General features: G+C 45.5%; 1 long non-coding RNA gene across 1 annotated transcript in view; it reads right to left on the minus strand.

The window, feature by feature from the left end:
• LOC115838292 overlaps positions 1 to 3,682 on the minus strand; it is a 30,674-nt gene extending 26,992 nt beyond the window's left edge. Inside the window, exon 1 of the long non-coding RNA XR_004033290.1 lies at positions 3,580 to 3,682. This is a non-coding gene — a long non-coding RNA (uncharacterized LOC115838292). The remainder of the gene's footprint in view (positions 1 to 3,579) is intronic.
• Positions 3,683 to 22,709: the final 19,027 nt, after the last annotated feature.

A 22,709-nucleotide genomic window follows, 5' to 3' on the forward strand; every position in this document is an offset into this window, starting at 1 on the left:
ATATCTTAGGGGATTCTGGCCCAAGATTAGGAAAGAAAATTGGTAGATAGGGGATTGCTGCTGGAGAAAAGTCTTACTGACAGCAGCAAGAAATGACAGTTACTAGTCTGACAGTGAGAGAGGCACTGTGACCTGGGCACTTCTCCTTTTTTGCTGCTTTACATTGTGGTGAGCCTGCTCTCTTCTTCTTGGCTACCTTCCCTCACTTGGGTTTGGCACAATTTCCCCTTTGGGAAAAACAACGTCTTAGCAGCCATCTACTTATAATTTCTCTCACATGGCCAGGAGCTCATTGAAGGCTGCTGTTCTTTGGGAAATGCCCTCTTCAGCAGACTTGATGAATGTGGGGAGAAAGCCTCAGGAATTGGCTTCCCTTTAAGGAATAGGGACTGTCCTTCTCTTTTACTAAATTGGTGCTAATTGCCGTTGTGAACATTTGCTTGTTTCATTTTATTATCTTTTTGAGATATATTTCTTTTTAGTCCTAGGCTTATAGTTAAACTAATGTGTAATTATTGTTTGGAATTCTTAATAATCCACTCAAATAAAATATTTGCTCAAGAGGCAAATATTTTAGCACTGGAAAATATTTATATGTGTCTTCATGGTTTCTTATTCTGGATGCAACTATAAAATAATAAACTACAACAAATATCTTCCAAACAGTAATTATACATTTATTCATATCAGATTCCTTTAAGCTATTTCACTAGTTTGGTGGTGTCTAAGCAATATGGTGACATGCATTTCCTATCCAAGTCAACTGGGTTCCCTTTTTGCAGCTGATATTTCTAAGAGCTGAGACTCTTAATCTGCAAAAGTCATTTTGTAATAGCTTTCTTGAAGTACAACTGGCATACAACAAACTACATGTATTTGAAGTATACAATTCAACATATTTTGACATATTTATACACCAGTGAAACCATCACCACAATCAAGATAACGTATCTATCGCCCCAGAAAGTTTTCTCAAGCCCATTTGTAATTTCTCACTCCTGCCCTTTTTCACCTTCCCCTCCTCGTTTCCCAGGCAATAACTGAACTGCCTATTATCATCATAAATGAGTTTTCATTTTCTAGAATTTTATATAAGTGAAATTAAGCCGTATGTCCTGTTTTTCCTGGCTTCATTCACTCAATATAATTTGTGATTCATCCATGTTGTGTTGCATCAATAGTTCATTCCTTTTTGTTATTGAGGACTATGTCCACTGTATGAATACAACGCAATTTGTTTATCCATCCATGTCCCTGTTAAGGGACAGTTGGCTTGTTTCCAGTTTGGGGGCCATTATAGATAATGCTGCTGTGAACATTTGTGTACAAATCTTTGTGTGGACCTACGCTTTCTCGTCTTTTGGGTAAATACCTAGGAGTGGAATAGTTGGATCTTATGGTAGATGTTTATCTAGCATATTAAGAAAGTGCCAAAAAATGAAAAAGAAAAAAGAAACAGTAAACTGTTCTTTCAAATGTTTTCCATTCCCACTAGCAGGGTATGAGAGTTCTAGTTTCTTCACATTCTTGACAAAATTTGGGATGATCAGTCTTTTTAACTTTAGACATTGTAACATATGCATAGTGGTATATTGTGGCTTTAATTTGCATTTCCCTTATGACTAATGATCATAAGGGATCATTAGTCAATGATGCCTTCATCATTGACTGATGACCAAAGCATCTGAAATGTTGAATTAAATCTTTGCGAAAGTAAAATTTTGCACAGTTCAGTGTCCTGTGTGATTTATTTGTCAAACATCACAATGCTATGACCTGCTACTGCCTGACACACCAATTTCACCCCTGTAAGTGTGCATTCAAAATCCTAGCATCAGTAAAAACCAACATTTACGAGGTGCTTATTATATGCCATTGCCTGTGCTTAGCATTTTATGCGCACTAACTCAGTTATTCCTTACAACATCTCACTTTTTGGGTGAGAAAACAGTGACCCAGAGAGATGAAGCAACTTGCCCCAAATCACACAGCTAGTTCAGTGGTAGAGCAGGGGCTCAGAGTTGTGTGGGAAGTGGGAGAGAAGAATATAAAGAAGCATTGGTCTGCAGTTGAGAATTCAGCTGCAGTTTTTCTACATCCTTTGTGCAGAAGGTGGGTAGATGGTGGAATTGATCTGGAGTCCAGAATTTTGCCAAGTGCAGAGGACCACAGGGTATGATATCGACCAAGTTATTTGAGCTGACTGATTAGGTGATCTTGACTAGCTAGAGAAGGAAGACAGAAGAAAGAAAGAGGAACAATGGAGGAGTCAGAGGGCTCCAGGAGGTTGGAGGGCCATGACAGGCAAGAGAGTGCTGCAAACATGGATGATTTTGGCTAAAGTGAGATATAGGAACTTGGGAATTCATAGGTGACAGGGCTCCTAGTACTGATGGGGTTCAGGCACAAGGAGGTTGGATGCTGGCAATCAGGAAATGGAGGGCAGTGTCACTAAATGGCTTGAGTCCCAAAGAGATAGTCATTTATTTTAATTTTTTTCTACAGAAAAACAGTTTAGATGCATTCAGAATATTTTCTATTTTTTCATTCACATGTTATTTTTTATGGAATGAAATCTATCAATATCTTCCTTTATGGTTTGGGTGATGTTTCAGGGTGATCAATCATCCCCGTTTGCTTGGAACTGTTCAGTTTTAGCACTGAAAGTCCCACATCCTGGGAAATTCCTCAGTCCCGGGCAAATCAGAACAGTTGGTCACCCTAGAAGCCATGGACTCTCATACTTCAAAAATTACCAATAGTCCTGCAACAAGTTTTCTCCTTTCATTCTCATCCCTCCTCTCTTGCTGAATTATTATCCAAAATACAAAAGAAAAAACTCACAGACTGGTAGGAACCTACATCTTTAATCCTAACCCCCGTTACCTGCTTTGGCTATCCAACACTCTAACCAAATGGGCTTAACTAAATATGATTCCCCAAACACCCCCACCCCAGGTGTCTCAGTCACTCTGTGCTGTTATAAATGACTATATACTGGGTGGCTTAGACAACAGAGATTTATTTCTCACTGTTCTAGAGGCTGGGAAGTCTGAGATCAGGGTGCCAGCACGGTCAGCTCTGGTAAGGGACCTCTTCCTGGTTTGCAGATGACCATTTTCTTGTTGTGTCCTCACATGGCAGAGAGGATAGAAAGCAAGCTCTCTCCTGTCTTTTCATGAAGACACTAATCCCGTTCATGAGGGATTCACCCTTATTGCCTAATTACCTTCCAGAGGCCACACCCCCTAATGCCATCACACTGGGGACTGGGCTTCAACAAGTCGATCAAGGGGAAGGGGGAGGCACAAGCATCCAGTCCATAGTACCAGGCTCTCATATCTCAGGCCTCTGTTCCTGGTCTTCTCCTTCCCTGAATTTTCTCTCCCTTTGCAGCCTGCCTGCCTCCCATTCTTCCTTTCAGACCTTCCTTTGAAGCAACCTTGTCCAGGAAGGCTTTGCAACCTGAAGTCTTCCTCCTTAGATATTTATAGCTCTTTGAGTTCCTCTATTAATTATAACAAGGTAGTGTCAGAACATCTGACACCAGATGGCTCAAACAAACGAAAAGCGCCCTACCTTTGGAAGGTAGATCCACATTCAGGCATAGTCAGATTACAGGATCAGAGCAAAGCCATCCAGATTCTGCATCTCTTCCTCCATCTCTCAACTCTAGGTTACCTCTCTCCTCGGGCAGCCCCTCCCCTCACAGCTGTAAGAGCATTGGCAGCTTCTTGGGCTGCATTATTTCAGGGTATGGGAAAAGAGGAAGAGTTACTATACCAACATCCCCAGAGGCTGAAAATGCCCCTGACTGGACCACTTTATTCCATTGCTGTGGTCAGGAGGTTGTGCAGGGCCATGAGGCTGCACAGGTGGTTGTTATGCATTGCATGACACTAAGAGGTGCCATTCACATAGCTACTGGACCGAGCACACCCTTTCACCTCTCTGGGTCTCAGTTTCATGAGTCAGATAAGAGCGACAAATCTGAGGTCTCCTTTAGTCCTATAGATCTACCATTCCACCATTCTGTGACCTTCTCTGTTGAAATAGTATTTTAATGGTTTGGCTATCTTTCCATGAAGAGTTCTTAAACTCTCTTTTTATCTATGTTCACCCCCTTCCAGAAAAACAAGTGGGTGGTAAGCTTTTTTAAAAAGAGGAAGCAGAGAAGCCCAAAGAAATTAAGATGTAAAAATAGTACATTGTGAAAATTCTCAGTTCCGTGTGACCACTGGTCATATCTATTTGGGTGGACAAGTTATAAAGTGGTCACCATTTGCTGAGTGTTTGTTACATGCTTGCTTCTAAATGTTCCTTGTGTGTTACATCTTCTAGTTTCTTCTGGTGACCCCCATGGACTAGATGGTACTGTACCTGTTGTTCCCATTTTATATACAAAGAATATAAGCCCTGGAAAGTTGCTCAGGGTGCATGTTTACTGAATGGTGGCATCTGGATTTGAACATATGTTTGCTGGGCTTTACATTTCTCTCTGACCCAACACACTGTGTCACTCCTTCGTCAGAGTCTCTGCTGGAGTTCATCGAGTCTCAACTGGGGACTCTAGCCCAAGGGAGTGATGTACTTGCTGGTTCACAGGAACATGAGTGTTTTTAAAAGGAAGATTCAATTTTAATATAATTAATAATTATAAATAATAACAATTTTATATTTGGAAATTTTTATTTTCTGACAAAAGTATAGAAAGTAAAATTCAATAAAATACTCTTGGCCGGATGCGGTGGCTCACGCCTATAATCCCAGCCCTTTGAGAGGCCGAGGCGGGTGGATCACGAGGTCAAGAGAGCAAGATCATCCTGGCCAACATGGAGAAACCCCGTCTCTACTAAAAATACAAAAATTAGCTGGGCATGGTGGCACACGCCTATAGTCCCAGCTACTCAAGAGGCTGAGGCAGGGGAATCGCTTGAAACTGAGACGCGGAGGTTGCAGTGAGCCGAGATCGCACCACTGCACTCCAGCCTGGCAACAGAGCAAGACTCCATCTCAAAAAAAAAAAAAAAATGCTCTTGGCAAGTGGGGACACACAGACAAGAGAGGTGCTTCTTCATGTATCAGAACCTTGGGTCAGGGATGACCTTTGAGACTTGTATGTCAATCTGAAGAAGAATTGTTTTTAAAAAGCTGAAAAGCACAGATCGATACAATAATGGGCAGGTCTTATTTTAGTCAGTATCTGTTTCAATTCAGCCTCTACTTTGCTGCCGAGGGCTGTGTGTGTGCCACTAACCTTTCCCAGGGAGTGCTGGTCAACCAGGAAAGCAGGCTAGATATTGTAGGGGAGCCCTGCCTCTCCAGGCAGCAGCAGGTAGGTCAAGACTCAGGCAGCCTCTCTTCCAAGCCTGGCTTCCTGGATCTTTGTCCAACCCTAACATGTGATGGGAGGTACACAATGCAAAAATAACCAAAGAGACCTAACTGGGTTGCTGCTGAAAACAAGGGCTTTTTCATATGAAAATGTCACATTAAGGAAAGAATACTACGCAAGCTGATAGACGACTGTTCCGCAGGAAGGTGGAACCAAGGTGGTCCCTGCTTGTCCATGCATGGGGCACCATCTCTCGGTGTTGCTAGAGTAATGAATAAATATTCTTGTATTCCAGTGAGTTTCCTAGTGTATAGTTCACTGACCTGTTTATTTGCAGGCCTAGATTCTTCTGTGTAAAAATGGAGACTGCATTTTGCCCTTGGCTTGAACTGGTGCTCAGTACCCACAAGTCCTACGTGATTCTGTCTACAAATTCGGTGGCAGTTGTTGGTGTAGTCCACCAAGTGTTTTTACTACTCCACGTGGAACATGGAAAGATTATACTCCCTCCCCGCTGGAAGTTGGGTGTGGCCACATCATTTGCATTGGTGAGTGAAAGTGAATGGAACTGAGGTGTGTCACTGCCAGACAGGAGCTAGTGCAAGATTCATTCATCTTTCTAATTCTGGCAAAGCAACCAGCAACAACGGAGGCAGGGAAGCTCCATCAGCTTGAGTGACTCTGAGTGATATCTTGACATCACTCTGAGTGACTCTGACAAGCACAGCCCCCTTGTGGACTCCCAACGGACATGCAGCATGAGAAATAAATCTTTGTTCCTTTAAGCCACTATAATATTGGGATTATCTGTTACCGATACATAATCTAGTCAATGCTAACTGATGCAAACTCCTGCTCCCTCCAAGAATGGTACCACCCCATACCTCGGTAATTAATAATCCACTCTTTTCCTCTAATTCATCACTATTTCACGCATTTTAGGTTTGTGCCTACAACTGAACTGTTTGAAACCAAGCCTCACATGTTATGCTTCCATATCCTTCACAATAGTAGAGTGTAATGGCTAAGTGCACTGGCTTTAGAGTCTAGCAGAACTGGGTCCAAATCCCAGACCTATTCAGTTTGACCTTGGCCAAGTGATTTAACCTAGATGAGCCTCAGTTTCCTTATTCCTAAAATGGGGATAACAAGGCAGGCATCCTAGGATTGCCAGGAGCTTGGGATTTATTAGATCCCTGGGACTTAGCAAGAAGCCTGATGCAAAGTATGAGCCTAATGGTTTAACTTCAACAGTGCTGAACACACAGGAGGTGCTGACTTGCTGTGTGACTGGTGCCTCCTTTTGATGAGCAGAGTCTTCCAACTTTGGGCCCACAACCATAGCAACTTATAAGTCCCCCCTCAGAACTAATAAGCCCTCAGATATTTGGAGACAGCTCTCATGAGTACCATTCAGACATATTCTTGTAAAATAACATCATCAATCAAAACCACAATGAGATACCACTTCATATCTACTAGGATGGCCATAATGAAAAAGACAGACAATAACAGGTGTTGGCGAGGATATGGAGAAAACTGAACCCTCATACACTGCTGGGAGAATATAAAATCATGCAGAAGTTTTGACAAACAGTCTGGCAGTTCCTTCAGCAGTTAAGCTTAGAGTTATCATATGATATAGTTTGGATGTTTGTTCCTTGCAAATTTCATGTTGAAATTTGATCCTGGTGTTGGAGGTGGGGCCTGGTGGGAGGTGTTTGGGTCATGGGGGTGGATCCCTCATGAATTGCTTGGTACCCTCCCCATGGCAAGGGGCAAGTTCTCGCTCTATTAGTTAAGGCAAGATCTGATTGCTAAAAAACAGCCTGGCACCTCCTCATCTCTCCTGCTCACTGTCTTGCCATGTGACATACCTTCTCCCCCTCCACCTTCTGTCATGAGCTTCCTGAGGCCTCACCAGAAGCTGAGCAGATGCCAGTGCTATGCTTGTATAGACTGCAGAACTGTGGGCCAAATAAACCTCTTTTCTTTATAAATTACCCAGCCTCAGGTATTTCTTTACAGCAATGCAAAACAGATTAACATACCATATAGTATAGCCCAGCACTTCCACTCCTAAGTATATACCCAAGAGAAATGAAAACATGTTTCCACACAAAAACTCACATATGAAAGTTCATGGAAGAATTATCCATAATAGCCAAACAGAAAAAAACAACTCAAATGTCCATCAACTGATAAATGGTTAAACAAAATGTAATATATCCATGCAATGGAATATTATTTGGCCATAAAAAGAATAATACATGCTAGAATATAGATGAATCTTGAAAACATTATGCTAAGTGAAAGAAGCCAGAAACAAATGTTCCCATATTGCATGACTCCATTTATATGAAACGTCCAGAATAGGCAGGTCCACAGAAACAGAAGGTTGTTTGCTGGGGGCTAGTGCTGTGGGATCAGGAATTAGGGAGTAATGGCTAAAGGGTGTGGGGTTTCTTTATGGGGTAATGAAAATGTTCTGGAATTCATGGTGATAGCTACAGAACTCCATGGATATACTTTTAAAAACCCCTCTGATTCGTACATTTTTAAAAGGTGGTTTTATGGTATGTGAATTATATCTCAATTAAAAAATATATATCCTCTTCAACAAAAGCACAGGTGGGTACCTGTCCACATGGAAAACTTTTTTTAGGGCAGGACATTAAGACATTCATGCAGCATGTGTCTTTAGAAACTTACAACAAAAGGTGGCAATGAGTTCTGCCCTCACCTGTGACAGGTAAACATCCTTTCTCCAGAAGAGCCTGCCAGCCAGGAAGGGCAGCTTGGAGCCTCTCACAAAAAGTCTGCAAGAAGCAGCCCAGTCCTGACTTCTCTGGGCACCTGGGAGTTGGATTCAGCAGTCTGTGCAAACACACACACTTCGCCAGAAAGTCCTGAAGCCAGTTTCTTGTATGGGCAACAGAGGAAGGTGGGAGGAGTGCTGGAAGTGACGGGGCTGAGGGAGGACACAGCCAAATAAGATGAGACTTAGCTACACTGAGGTTGTCCCTGTAAGTCAATGGTGACCACTCTAAGAATAAGCCAGTAAGTCAGTGGCCAGCTTTCCCACTCTGCATATTTCTCTTACATTCCAGGTGACGTCACCTGGGGTAGCAGACAACACCAGTTGCCAGTAGTTCTCAAAGAATGGTCCCTGGTCACTGGCATCACTGGGAAACTGGTGAGGGAGGAAACTGAGAGGAGGAGCAAAATCTCAGTTTGAACAAGCCCTCCAGGTAACTCCAGTGCACACAAAGTTTGAAAACCACTGGCCTGAGGTGGGCAGATCACTTGAGGTCAGGAGTTTGAGACCAGCCTGGCCAATATGGTGAAACCCCGTCTCTACTAAAAATACCAAATAGCTAAGCATGATGGCTGTAATCCCAGCTACTCATGGGCTGAGGCAGGAGAATCGCTTGAACACGGGAGGCGGAGGTTGCAGTGAGCTGAGATTGTGCCACTGCACCCCAGCCCAGGTGACAGAGCTAGGCTCCATCGCAAATAAAGAAAAAAAGAAAAACCACTGGCCTACACTCTGGCCATGGTCACCTCTCTTCCTCGTTATCAGAACCCTGGCTTTGCTTGGGAAAATGGGAATCAGGGCCACATGCTCAGGACAGAAGAGAGACCAACAGAAGGACTCAGGACCACTGAGGGCACAGAGCTGCTGCACCTGCCCTGACCCACACACCTCTAGTCTAGGCTTGTGCAGTCGGGAAAGTTAAACCCCTAATTTGCTGAAGCTGCTATTTTCAGATTCCTGCTATTTACAACTGAATCCATTCTCTACCAGTGAACCTGGGGACAGGGAGTTCTGAAAATACCAGGTTTGTCCTGGTTGGAGAAGTGTGGGATTTGTCTCTTGCAGGAACCAAGCACATGGGCTGTCGTACAGGCAGAGCTAGACTTCTGGTTTCAGTTTCTGTGCAGGGCTGGGGCAGGCTAGCTGGGCCGGGCCATGGGTGAAGTGGGTGGGCTCTGACCAGAGTGCCAGGGGTGCCATCCCGGGTGCCCATGCCCTGCCCCCTGCTTCAGCCTTGGCTGCTTTCTCCCAGGACCTGGCAGTTGACAACTCTCCCATGACAAAAAGTCTGGGCCTCGGTGGCTCCAGGGTCAGTTCGGTGACTCAATAACATCATCAAGGACCCTGGCTTTTTATTTTTATTTTTGTATTTTTTTGAGACAGAGTTTCGCTCTTGTTGCCCAGGCTGTAGTGCAATGGCGCAGTCTCGGCTCACCGCAAACTCCACCTCCTGGATTCAAGCAATTCTCCTGCCTCAGCCTCTCGAGTAGCTAGGATTACAGGCATGCACCACTATGCCCAGCTAATTTTGTATTTTTAGTAGAGACAGGGTTTCACCATGTTGGTCAGGCTGGTCTCGGACTCCTGACCTCAGGTGATATGCTCGCCTTGGCCTCCGAAAGTGCTGGGATTACAGGCGTGAGCCACCACACCCAGCCCCTGGCTTTTTATTTTAATTCGTTAATTAATTCAATAAAGATTTGTTGAATACCTATCAGATGCCAGGTGCTGCTCTAGGTGTCGGGACCTAGGGTGCTGCTCTCCGGAAATTCACATTTGTGCATGTGTGAGAGTGAGTGCAGGTGACCATGTGAGTGAGAGAATGTGAGTGTGTGCATGTATCAGGGAGCATGAGTGCATATGAGTGTGAGAGTTTGTGTGAGTGTGAGTGCATGTGAGTACGAGGAAGTGTAAGAGTGTGTGTGTGAGAATAAACAAGTCCTTAAAGTGTAAAGTGCTAATATGCACTCTGAAAAACAATGAGGCAGGAAAAGGGAATAGAATGATTAAGAAGGGGGTGCATTAGAAAGAGAGTGGTCAGAGAATGCCTCTCCAAGGTGGTGACATTTACACAGGGAGCTGAAGCAAGTGGGTGAACAGGCCAGGTGTGGGCTGAGATCACTCCACGCTGAGATTATCCCAGGCAAAGCAGAACAGCCAGGGCAGACGCCATGAGGCTGGAGTGTGCTGGAAACATTCAAGGATCAACAAGGAAGCCAGAGGTTGGCTTGGAGGGAGGGAGGGGGAGAGTAAAAGGATGAGATCAAAGAGGCAGTGGGGAGTCAGATCACATGGGGCTTTATAGATTTGGAATTTTATTCCTGGAGAGGGAGGGAGTCATCAGTGGGTTTTGAGGAGAGGAGCAATGAGTTCTGACCTCCGAACAGAGTCATCCTCACTACTGTGCACAGAACAGCCTGAGGGACGCCCACCATTCTCTGCTCCACCATCCTCAGTGTTTTGGCTTTACCTTTAGACTTCTGTCCTCCAGGTCACAGGATGGTTGCCATGGCTCCAAATGTGATATGTACACCTCATTCACGTCCAGGCTGCTGAGATCCGCAGATAAAACCAAATCACACCACAGATTTATGTTGCTGTGAATTCACTGACCCCAGCCTCACTCGGCTCTCAACATTGCCTGGAAAACCTCCTCAATTTCCCTGGCAAGATTTTTCCCGTTCTCCACAGCAGCTATTTCCAATTATCATCATTTTCTTCAAACCTACAATACCACTACTCTCCTCTCAGTAGATGGTCAAGCTCTTATTTCACAGAAAAAAACAGAAACCATTAGGTGGAAATCCCCTCAGCTGCCACCAAACCTATCATGAGGATCTTGTCGGCATCTGCCTCATCGCTGCTGCTTCCTCCGTGAGAGGCAGCCCTCGCAGGTGTAAAGGCAGTCCGTCCTGGGCTTCCCCCATACCGCCCCCTCCAGCACATTCTCAGGGATGCATCCTATTGCTCACCTCCTCTTTCCCTCCTGTGTTTTCAACATCTCCCTTCTCTACTGGCTTCTTCCCATCTTTTCCCCAGTCTTAAAGAGAAATAAACAAACGAATGCTAAGTTAGAGACACCATGCACAAAAGGTCATACACTGTAGGATTCCATTTATTTTTTATTTTCAATATATTTTTTTTAATTTTAGTAGAGACGAGGTCTCGCTTGAACTCCTGAGGTTAAGCAATCCTCCCGCCTCAACCTCCCTACGTGCTGGGATTTCAGGTGTGACCCACCACACCTGGCCAGGATTCCATTTATATGAAATATTCAGTACAGGTAAATCCATAAAGACAGCAGATTAGTGGTTGCCTGGGGCTGAGGGGAGGGGGATGGGAAGTGACTGCTTATTGTGTATGGAATCTTTTTTGCAGATGATGAAATGTTTTGGAAGCAGAGAGAAGCAATGGCTGCACAACACTGTGAATGTACTCAATGCCACCGTACGCTTTTAAATGGCTAATTTTGACCGGGCGCAGTAGCTTGCACCTGTAATCCCAGCACTTTGGGAGGCCAAGGCGGGCTGATCACTTGAGGTCAGGAGTCTGAGACCAGCCTGGCCAACATGGCAAAACCCCATCTTTACTATACATACAAAAATTACCCGAGTGTGGTGGCAGGCGCCTGTAATCCCAGCTACTCAGGAGGCTGAGGCAGAAGAATCGCTTAAACCTGGGAGGCAGAGGTTGCAGTGAGCAGAGATCAAGCAGTGGCTGCACTCCAGCCTGGGTGACAGAGTAAGACTCGGTCAAATAAAATAAAAGTTAATTTTATGTTATGTGAATTTCACCTCAATAATAATAAGAAACAGCCTCACAATTTCATATTGTCTTCAGACACCGCAAACCTAATGTGCTTAAAATTCTGCTCACCAATTGGCTCCTCACTCCCTGTTTCAGTCAGTGGTGTCAGGTCCACAACGTGTGGCCACACAGGTTGTAGCCTGCACAGAGGCCTCTAGCCAGGAGGAGTGTGGGAGACAGAATCCAGCCCATGCCACTCACAGGATGTCACCTTGGCAATAGCTAACCCTGCTGAGCAGGCCCTGTTTCTAACTCTCACAAAGGTACCTTACGGGCTGGAAGTGGACTGGAAATAGAATTGCATGGCCCACCATTGTCATGCGAGACAGACACCTGAGCCTCATTCTTGACTTTTCTTTGAGCACACAGAACCATCACCCACACCATCCAGTCAATTACTAAGTGTTGTCAATTCTTCTTTCTGTCCTCCTCCCTCTAACGCCACCAACCTGACTGGGCCACCATTATCTCTCACCTGCAAAGGTGGAGAACATGGATTTCCCATCCCTGTGCTTCTAGGGCTAACACTTATGGCCATCTCACCTGGGGTGACAGGTGTCCATGTTCCTCCATTAGGTGGAGCTCAGCAATGGAAAGACCATGATAAGTGCCGGGGACTCAGCCTCTTCTTCCCCTCCTCATCCTGGCCAGAGGAAGGCAGTGATTCTCCAGAGGAGACCCAGATGGATGACTGGGTGGCTGCCCAAGGCCTAGACTGGAGGGAACCATTGGGCAGGGAGTGATTGGAAACCCATTTGGCCCTCACGATGAAGGCACATTTGCCAACTGCTTATTCAGGAATAAAGGTGAGGTTTGACTTCCACGAGGAGGCCACCTGTGTCTATTTCTCAAACTGCTTTCACAGTGAGAATGAAAACCAAAAAAATAAATTAATAATAATAATAATAAAGGGAGCCTGGATTACTAGTCTAGACTTTTTAAAAGGTTTTGGTTTCCATGTTCTACATAATAGCCAAAGTGATCCTTCTGACATGCAAATCCAATCATTCTGTTTCCCCTGAACAAAACCATATCCTGGCATCTCCTTGCCCTCACGATAGAATCCAACTCTTTAACAGGGCCTGAAGTACCCTTGGTGATCTGGTCCATGTTTAGCTCTCCAGACTCAATTCTCACCACTTCCTTCCTTGCCCTCTCTGCTTGTTGGGCAGCCATGGAATTGCACCATCGAGGTCTCCGGCTGCAGGGAGCAGTCAAGTGACAGCCACAGTTCCCACCCTTCAGGATCCCTCACTGCCTCCCTGCAAAGCCACATGTCCCCTGAGCTAATTCCAGCCAAAGGCTGAGTATAGCACGGCACTAGCTTCTGCCTGATGGGGAATTCCTCTGAGGGCCAGCTTTGGCTCAGGGACTCCCCATCTGCCTGGCCAAAACCTTCTTAGAACCACGCTGCAGTCTGAGACTTTCCTCTCCAATCATCCTTCCTGCCCTGGCTCCTTCCACGGGGTCAGACCCACATCATGATTCAGAAGCTCCAGCAGAAAGCTCTTCCTCTCGCTGCCTGCTCCTCCTGCTCTGTTAATGAACATGCCTGTCATACAGAACTACTTCCCGTCATGTTCTGCTCTCCTCCCCTGGCTTTGTACATGCTGCTCCCAATGCCTGGAAGATTCTCTCTTCTCTCTCTGACCCTTTCCCTGGTCAATCTCTATGCATCCTACAGGATCTAGCTTAGTGGTCACTTCGTTCACCCGAGACAGGCATTGATGGCTCACCGTGACCAGGGCATTGTTCTGGGGATGCACTGGGGATGCAATAAGGAATACAAAATAGGTAAAGCCCCTGCTTTCACCAAGCTTACTTTGTGGTGGGTAAATGGTCAATAAACGTATTTTTCAAAACAGATCCACAATCCGCTTGTAGAAAATATCAGTACTATAAAGAGAATAAAGCAGTACAAGGTCATTGAATGGAATGATAAAGGCGGCGGGGTAGGTGGGGATTGTTTTAGGCAGAAAGATTGGAGAAGGCTCCTTGTGGAGGTGACCCCTGAGCAGAGTCCTGAATAACATGAATGAGTGAGTCATGGAGCCGTCTGGGGGAAGCTCTTTCCAGGCCAGGGGAAGGCATCCAGACAGCAGAGGGCAGCTGCAGGGGCCTGCCGCCCATGGCTCTGGGGTGGGTGGCCCTCCTGTGGGCTCCTGCAGCCCCTCTTGCTTCCCTAGCAGAGGGCACATGTACTAGTTAAGGGAAACTGGTTGACTGGTCTGCCTCCCCTTCAGACAGCAAGCCGGTGAGGACAGGACACTTGCTCGTCAGCCTAACTGGTTAGTACCCTATCCCCTGAGCCTTGCACAGCTCTCAACGTGCAGTAAGTTCTGATGGCTGAATGCATAATTACAATAATAGCTGTCCATTCATGGAGCACTTACAATGTGCCTGGCTCTGTGCTAAAGGTTTCACTCATACTTTCTCACTCAGTATTCCTAATAGCAAAGTAGGTAGCATTATCATCCCCAGGTATACAGCCACAATAGGCTATTCACACTTTCTCTGCCAGGCCCAAGGAAACAGGCACAGAGAATTTAAATCACATATCATGGCTTTACAGCTGAAAAGTGTATTTCAAAATGTATAAAGGCTGGGTGTGGTGGCTCACACCTGTAATCCCAGCACTTTGGGAGTCTGAGGTGGGAGGCTTGCTAGAGGCCAGGAATTCAAGACCAGCCTGGGCAAGATAGTGAGACTCTGTCTTTAAAAAAAAAAAAAAAATTAATTAGCTGGGCGTGGTGGTACACACCTGTGGTCCCAGCTACTCAGGAGGCTGAGGGAGGAGGATCACTTGGGCCCAGGAGTTTGAGGCCACAGTGAACTTTGATCACACTCAGAGGCAGGGGGTGCCCCCAGCATGGTATGGTCTAGAAGGTGGAATTCTAACAGAAGGCTCCTAGCATTTTAGTGTCAGAAGGGACATTTAGAAGATCCCACCCCATCCGTTGCACGCAGGGACACTGAGTCAGAAGGCTGAGGTGACTCTGAGGCTGCCTTACTGTTTGCTCAAGCTTAAACTTGACAACAAGGATTACAAAAGCCATTTGATCAGAGGCCTGGCACTGCTTAACTGAAATGAGAAAACATGTTGCTGTAAGGATGATTATGTAAGGAGGGGATGCGGTTCACAGACTGGCCTTGCTCGTGTCTGCTGGAGCCCTGCCACAGTGACTCCAGCATCCTGCCCACGCTGGCAAGCCCCGGCAGCCTTGGCCTGCTCTTTGCCTTAGCGTTGCCATGCTGCTTACTGCAATGCCAACTGGCCCCATGTGCCGGCCACTCCCTGCCACTTTGGCAGTTCCTCTGGTGCTCCTGGCAGTGCCAGGCATTATGCCATGGTTCAGGCTTTCCCCACCCCTGGAGCAAAAGAAATGTGCAAAAGGCCCATCGTTCTTACCATGGGAGAGGATGCATTCAGCCCCATCATTTTACAGCAGTGAAAACTGAGTCCCGGAGGGATGACGTGACTTGCCCAAGGTTCCAAAGCTGGTTGGGGACAGAGCCTAAGCAAGACTCCTGTTCATGGTTTCTTCCTCCTTTGGGGCCTCTGCCTCCTCTCTGGCTCTCCTCTCTAGTGATCCCCATGCTGCTTCCCTCTCCAGACCGGAAAGCTGTCTCCCTGTCCTCGCCCAAGGCCCCAGCATTAGTCCCAGCCGCCATCCCTCATGCCCCATCACCTCCTCTCTCAGCCTCTGCTCTGCTCTTGCCCCTCCAATCCATTCTCAAAAAAATAAGTCAGGTCACATTACTTCCCTACCAAAAGCCCCTGAGCACTCCCCCTCACCCAGAGGAGGGATCCTTGGCGTGGCATTCTGGTCCTCCGCAGCCCAGTCCCAACTGACCTCTGCAGGTTCATTCCTAAGGCGTCCCTACACACCCATGATATTCCAGCCACACTACTCAACTACCCCATAGGCTGCTGCGAGAATTAAACAACATCTGATAAGCAGACAGCACCTGGAGTGTAGTAAGAGCTGTCACCTGTGTGGGCTGGGCACTTCTCCACCAGACTAAATTCTAGAGCCCACCTGAGCTGGCTAGTGGGCGAGCACTGCTCTGCTCTCTGAGCCAGGACACATGTCCTTAGCTGTGACCCTGGCCAGACCCTCACCTCCCCAGGTCCAGGTTACATGCCCCAAGAAAAAAGGTACAATGAAGAACCCCTCTGCTGTCCACGATTTCTCAGGAAGTTTATCGTTTTTTGAGAAAAAAATTTGAAGTGGTTCCTATGAAATGGCCACATGGTTTATTATTAGTTCCTGGCCCTCAAGAGCAGCGAGGAGCTACTGTCCCTCTTGGGTCCCCACCGTCATAGCTGCAGGTCTCAACTTGGGGCTGGGGAAAGACCACCCAGAATATTCCCCATGGGGCACAGGGGTGGAACGGGCCGTAGGTGCTCTTTGTGTTCTAGCTACTCATTCGCACAGGAGGCACTTGCAGCCTTACAGGCTAAGGCATAAGAGCCCAACTTCATGAATGCATCATATCACATCCAGAGGTGAGCTGTGGGCAGTGAGCAGTCCCAGTCGCAGCCTCCATGATGAAGGTAATTCCTACCTCCTCTGAAAACCTGGCAGCTGTTGGCTCATGAGGTTACCCACCTGTCCATCTTTCCATCCATCCAATCATCCATCCATTTCTCCAGGGGACATTAACTTTGCCTCTTTCCCATGTTTATTTGCTGAACAAAGCCCATTGGGAGAATAAAGAAGATCAGAAAAGCAAACCAGCTCTCCAAAACTCACTTAGATTTTTCCTTTCCCCCTCCCTCTTTCCTTTTTTCCTTTCTTATACCTGGGGTACACATGGGGTGCCGTGCAAGATAAGTTACAAATAAGGATGAATTCAATTATCTCTCCTTTGTTATAGTTAAATTAGTTTCTGACATATTTCAAACAAATGGACAAGTATGGAGAATAACGTAACAGTCATAAAAGACCCATTGTCCGCTCCAATGAACATTAACTTTTCACCATATTTGCTTTGAGGTTTTTGTTTTCTTAGGAAACAAAACGCCATGGGTCCAGTTGAAGTTGCCTTCCTCAACATCACTCCACCTCCTTTCTCTACGAGCTCTTCCCATCCAGTGTGGCGTCTTCCAGCAGGCTTTAGGCTTTTTACTAGGCCCCTAGGTTTAGACCCCATAAACAATACATAGGATACCCCATACACAATATGACATATTGTTTATGGGAGTTTTGGATTTTGGATTTTATGGGCATGATATCATACTGTGTGTCTCCTTTTGCGACTTGCTTTCTAATTTTATTGGATTCTTTAAAGTTGCATGTGTAATACATGCTGGTTATAACAAGTTCAAGCAACACAGAGACAGAGTAAGGAAAAGTTCATCATCTCCATCTGCCTGACTCTAATCCCACTGCCCCAGGTAACCACTGCTAACAGTTTAACAAACATCTTTCTGCACCTTTTCTGCTGCTCACACAAACATACACAGAGGCTTCATCATAAAAGCTCATGAAATGATGAAGAAAGAGCCAGAGAAAGTTCAGGACAGGCCAGAGAGCATCTAGGACCGGCAACATGAACAGTCATGGCTCTCTGGTGCTACAGTAGTGAGAGGCAGCAGAGGAAGACGTGCAACTTCCCCTGCCGTTAACCCACATCCTGCTGGGTTTCCCCACTCACACCCCCCACGTGACAGGCCCAGTGGTCTCAGAGGTGTCCAGGGTCAGTGGTGAGCAGTGTCCTTTCTAATAAATGTCCTTGGACCTGGCAAATGGGGAGGGTCCAGGCCGTCACTCGCCGGCTAGGTGACCGTGGCAAGCCTCTGTAGTAAAGGGGCCACAAGACGTCTGAAGTCCTTCCTGATTGATGATTGTCAATCAGATTGCTCTGGCAGAGAGATGAGCTGCTGGTGGGTCCGAGATGTGGAAGAGCCTTTGGGAAGCTAGACTGTCGTAGCCCACGCTCTGGCTTTAGTTGTGCCTGAGAAGGGACTCACAGATGATATGTGTTTTCTGACTGCTCCACGAACCAGGAATGAGTACACTGGATGCCAAGCAAGTTTCCAAGTGTTGGATTTTGTTTGTTTGTTTGTTTGTTTTCTTCTCTTTTTACTTTTTAAAAGCGTAATAGGACCAGACATGTTAAGCTCAGAGATGGACTGGAATGTGTTTTCGCCCTTGCCAAAAGAAAAAAAAGAATCAATCATGAGAGCTTAAGTTTTGTTTTGTTTTGTTTTTCTTAATTAGTTTCATGTCACTGCAAAGCAGTAAGAGAAACTGAATGCAAGACTTTGGTCAGCTCCATCTGGGAGGTCTGTTCACTTGTTGACCCTTGAGGCTGTAATAGCTTGGAGAGAAGCATAAACCTTGCTGGGACTTATAAATTGAGATTTGACATGATTTCTAAACATCTCTCCAGTTGTTAAATTCTATAACTCTTTGTATTTTTTTTTCACATGTATTCATTCAATAAACTTTTTTTGAGTGCCCAGTATGTGTCAATCATTGTTCTAATAGTTGGGGATATCAGTGAAAAACAAGACAAACCCCCACCCTCATAGAATGAAGAACTCCTTACACACAATCTCAAACACAAGGACTTCCACTCTTCATCAATATTCCAATAATTCAGTCACGCACTTTTCAGAGTGTATGGATTCCCATAACACCCTCATGACAATGGGTAGGACAGGTATTCCTAGTACCCTTTTCCAAATGGGCAGACCAAGAATGACTACGTGTAAGAATGGAACCTCAGAATGAATGATATTGTAGTCTCAAAGGAGACACAGCAGAGGTGGAATGCCCCAGATCTCACTTCCTGGAGCCTCTGTCCAGCTCATCTCACAGAATAGGAAAATCTGCTGTTCACGTCTTCTGATTTCACGCCAAGGAGAAGCTTAAGTTTCCAGACCTGACTCAAAAAGACAGTGGTGAATTCTGAAAAATGATACTGGGGTAAGAGAGGCTGGGATTCCCGACTCCTTGAGCAAATAAAGCTCCCTAGCCTACTTCATTTGTCTATAATGTTTAAAACCCCATTTGCCATCCTTAAAGTTGAAAATAGTTCTCTCATGCTTCATTTTTCCCTTTCTTTCCTTTTCCCTGGCCTGGTATTGGCCCCAACAGCAGCAGTCTACAGCCCCTGTGCAGGCCGGGGCACTGACCCCTCCTCAGGCCCCAGTAGAGGGGTAGGTGGCCATTCAATCTCTTCCATCAATGCCTTCCAATACCAGCCCAGGGATTCCCTAAATTGCCCAAAGGGGCCTTTCCAGGGCACTTAATAACTTGCCCACAGCCCTGGATCCCCTAGCTCTGGGCTCCTGGCCAATATTCTCCAAACTCTTTTCATGAGCAATGAAAGGGTTCTTTAGTGTTGCAGTCAAATGCAGGGTCTTTTCTCCCTTTTTCTTGGAGGGCTGTGAACCCTTTTCAGGCTGCTGCTGTCTCCCCAGCATGGCCCATCTATCAGAGAGTTCAGATCCCGAGTGTGGGCCCACTGGGTGAAAAGGTGGCTTCTGTGGTGACTGGGGAGTTTGGAGCTCCCAATAAACTCTCAGGCAGCCTCAAATTGGCAGCACAGACATAATAAATTATCTGAACCGAATCTGCTCCTAAAAATATGCTGCATAGAACAGTTTAGTGTGTTCATGAAGATCATGGCAAAAAAAAAAAAAAAAAGAAAGAAAAAGAAAATTTTAGGATAACAAGTGTCTATATTTCATTAAAATATAGAAAAGGGGTGGGGTGTGGCGGCTCACAGCTAGCCCATTAAACCCAGCACTTTGGGAGGCCAAGGTGGAAGAACTGCTTGAGGACAGGAGTTTGAGACCAGCCTGGACAACATATATCTGTATAAATTAAAATTTTAAAAAATAAAAAATGAAAAATAAATAAAATGGAGAAAATGATAATACATTGCCAACCTATCCAAAAACTCCAATCAATATCCTCTTAATCACTAAAACACTCAAAACATTTATGTAAACATCCACCAAGGAGCTCTGAACAACAGAAATCAGTGTTTCCCAGAGTATGAACCTGGACCAGCGGCATCAGCACCACTTGGGAAACTTGTAAAAAACTCAGATTATCAAGGGTGGGTATGGTGGCTCACACTTGTAATCCCAGCACTTTGGGAGGTCAAGGCAGGGGGATCATTTGAGCTCAGAAGTTCGAGATCAGCCTGGGCAACATGGTGAAATTTCATCTTTACAAAAAGTACAAAAAAATTAGCCAGGCATGGTGGCACATGCCTGTGGTCCCAGCTACTTGGGAGGCTGAGGTGGGAAGATGGCTGGAGCTGGAACCTGGGAGGCAGAGGTTGCAGTGAACCAAGATCTCACCACTGCACTCCAGCATGGGCAATGGAGCCAGACCTTTTCTCAAAAAAAAAAAAAAAAAAGCAAATTCTTAGACCCTGTTCTAAACCTACTAAAGCCAAGGTTTACTCTGAGATGGGATCCAGCAATCTGAGTTTTAGCAAAAGCTCCAAGAGATTCTGATGCTTGCTGAGGTCTAAGAACCACTGGTATGAAACATTGAACAATTACCTAATTATTTAACATTGGGTGAAATCATCAGTGGGTACCTTTGTGTTCAAGACACTATCATATTGGATTGAGTTATGAGATATGAACTACATTTTACTTCTCCATCACAAAAATATAAAAATAGTGACATCACTTATTAGAACTAGAAATACCATTTGACCCAGCCATCCCATTACTGGGTATATACCCAAAGGACTATAAATCATGCTGCCATAAAGACACATGCACACGTATGTTTATTGCGGCACTATTCACAATAGCAAAGACTTGGAACCAACCCAAATGTCCAACAACGATAGACTGGATTAAGAAAATGTGGCACATATACACCATGGAATACTACGCAGCCATAAAAAATGATGAGTTCATGTCCTTTGTAGGGACATGGATGAAACTGGAAATCATCATTCTCAGTAAACTATCGCAAGGACAAAAACCCAAACACCTCATGTTCTCACTCATAGGTGGGAATCGAACAATGAGAACACATGGACACAGGAAGGGGAACATCACACTCCGGGGACTGTTGTGGGGTGGGGGGAGTGGGGAAGGATAGCATTAGGAGATATACCTAATGCTAAATGACGAGTTAATGGGTGCAGCACACCAACATGGCACATGTATACATATGTAACAAACCTGCACATTGTGCACATGTACCCTAAAACTTAAAGTATAATAATAATGATAATAAAAAGAATCCACAGTGAATACATAGTGTGCACAGAAAGAATTGCACGTACACAGGACATGTGCATGCCTATGTTCATATCACATATGATTTTGCCTCTCACAATACACTTGATCACATTCAACTTTTTTCTTTTTCTTTCGTGTGTGTGTGTGTGTGTGTGTGTGTGATGGAGTTTTGCTCTTGTTGCCCAGGCTGGAGTGCAATGGCGCAATCTCTGCTCACTGCAAACTCCGCCTCCTGGGTTCAAGCGATTCTCCTGCCTCAGCCTCCTGCGTAGCTGGGATTACAGGCGCCCGCCACCATGCTCGGCTAATTTTTGTATTTTTAGTAGAGACGGGGTTTTACCATGTTGATGAGGCTGATCTCGAACTCCTGACCTCAGGTGATCCACCCACCTTGGGTTCCCAAAGAGCTGGGATTACAGGCATGAGCCACCATGCCTGGCCCCAACTTTTCTTCTAATTTATGGGGGTTGTTTAGGCCTCTTAGGCTCAGTTGCTTTATTCATAGGCTTTTCAACTTTCTTACAAGACATCTTCCCAATGTGGCAGAACAACATAGACATGAGAGGCACTTCTACCAGGAGGAGAGCTGAGATGTCCCTGTCGCACATCCTCCACCCTTCCACTAGGACCTGGAAGGTTGCTGGAGAGCAGATTATAATAGAGTGTTTTGATTCATATAGCACATTTTTTTCTTTTCTTTTTTAAGCTACCAATTCTTGAGCCTGCATCACATAGCAAATTTTAAGTAAAAATGTTGCTAAGTCTCTATAACAAATGTTTGGAGAGTGAAAGTTCAGATGGTGGGTCTTACTCTTGGAGGAAGTGCTGATGAATCAATGGATGCTGGCCTCAGTTCCCAACCTGTCTAGGCACAGCAGGGTGATTCAGGAGTGAATTCCCAGTCCCTGAGGGCTAATAGATATTCCCAGCCTATTTGTTTACACAACTGTCCTGGGAGTTGTTTAACTTCAGCCTCATTTCAGATGCAAAATATCACAAGTGCTTTCTCTTTGCAGGTCCAGAAGGAAATGTCAGACGAAGATTTTATCTGTCATCCTCGTGTGAGGGCTTAAATGAAGAACCAGAAACCAAAAGAGATTAATTCGCCAAATTACTACGGAGGTCTGTCATGCCTGGGTGTGAGGAGGACAGAGATGATTAAGACAGGGGATGCCGACCTCTATGGGCTTACAATGTAGAGGAGTTGGAACTTGAGGTTGTAATGGAAACTGAAAATTCAAATCTTTTATCTCCTGGGGAAGGCCGTACCCAGGGTAATGCTTCTTATTTATTTCTGAGTTAAATAATGTATTTTATAAAATTGGCCGGCCAGGTGCGGTGGCTCACGCCTGTAATCCTAACACTTCGGGAGGCTGAGGCAGGTGGATCACATGAGGTCAAGAGTTTGAAACCAGCCTGGCCAACATGGTGAAACCCCGTCTCTACTAAAAATATAAAAAAGTTAGCCGGGCGTGGTGGTATGTGCCTGTAATCCCAGCTACTTGGCAGGCTGAGGC

The sequence above is a fragment of the Nomascus leucogenys genome, chromosome 14, assembly GCF_006542625.1.
Source record: "Nomascus leucogenys isolate Asia chromosome 14, Asia_NLE_v1, whole genome shotgun sequence".
NCBI classification, from domain to species: domain Eukaryota; kingdom Metazoa; phylum Chordata; class Mammalia; order Primates; family Hylobatidae; genus Nomascus; species Nomascus leucogenys.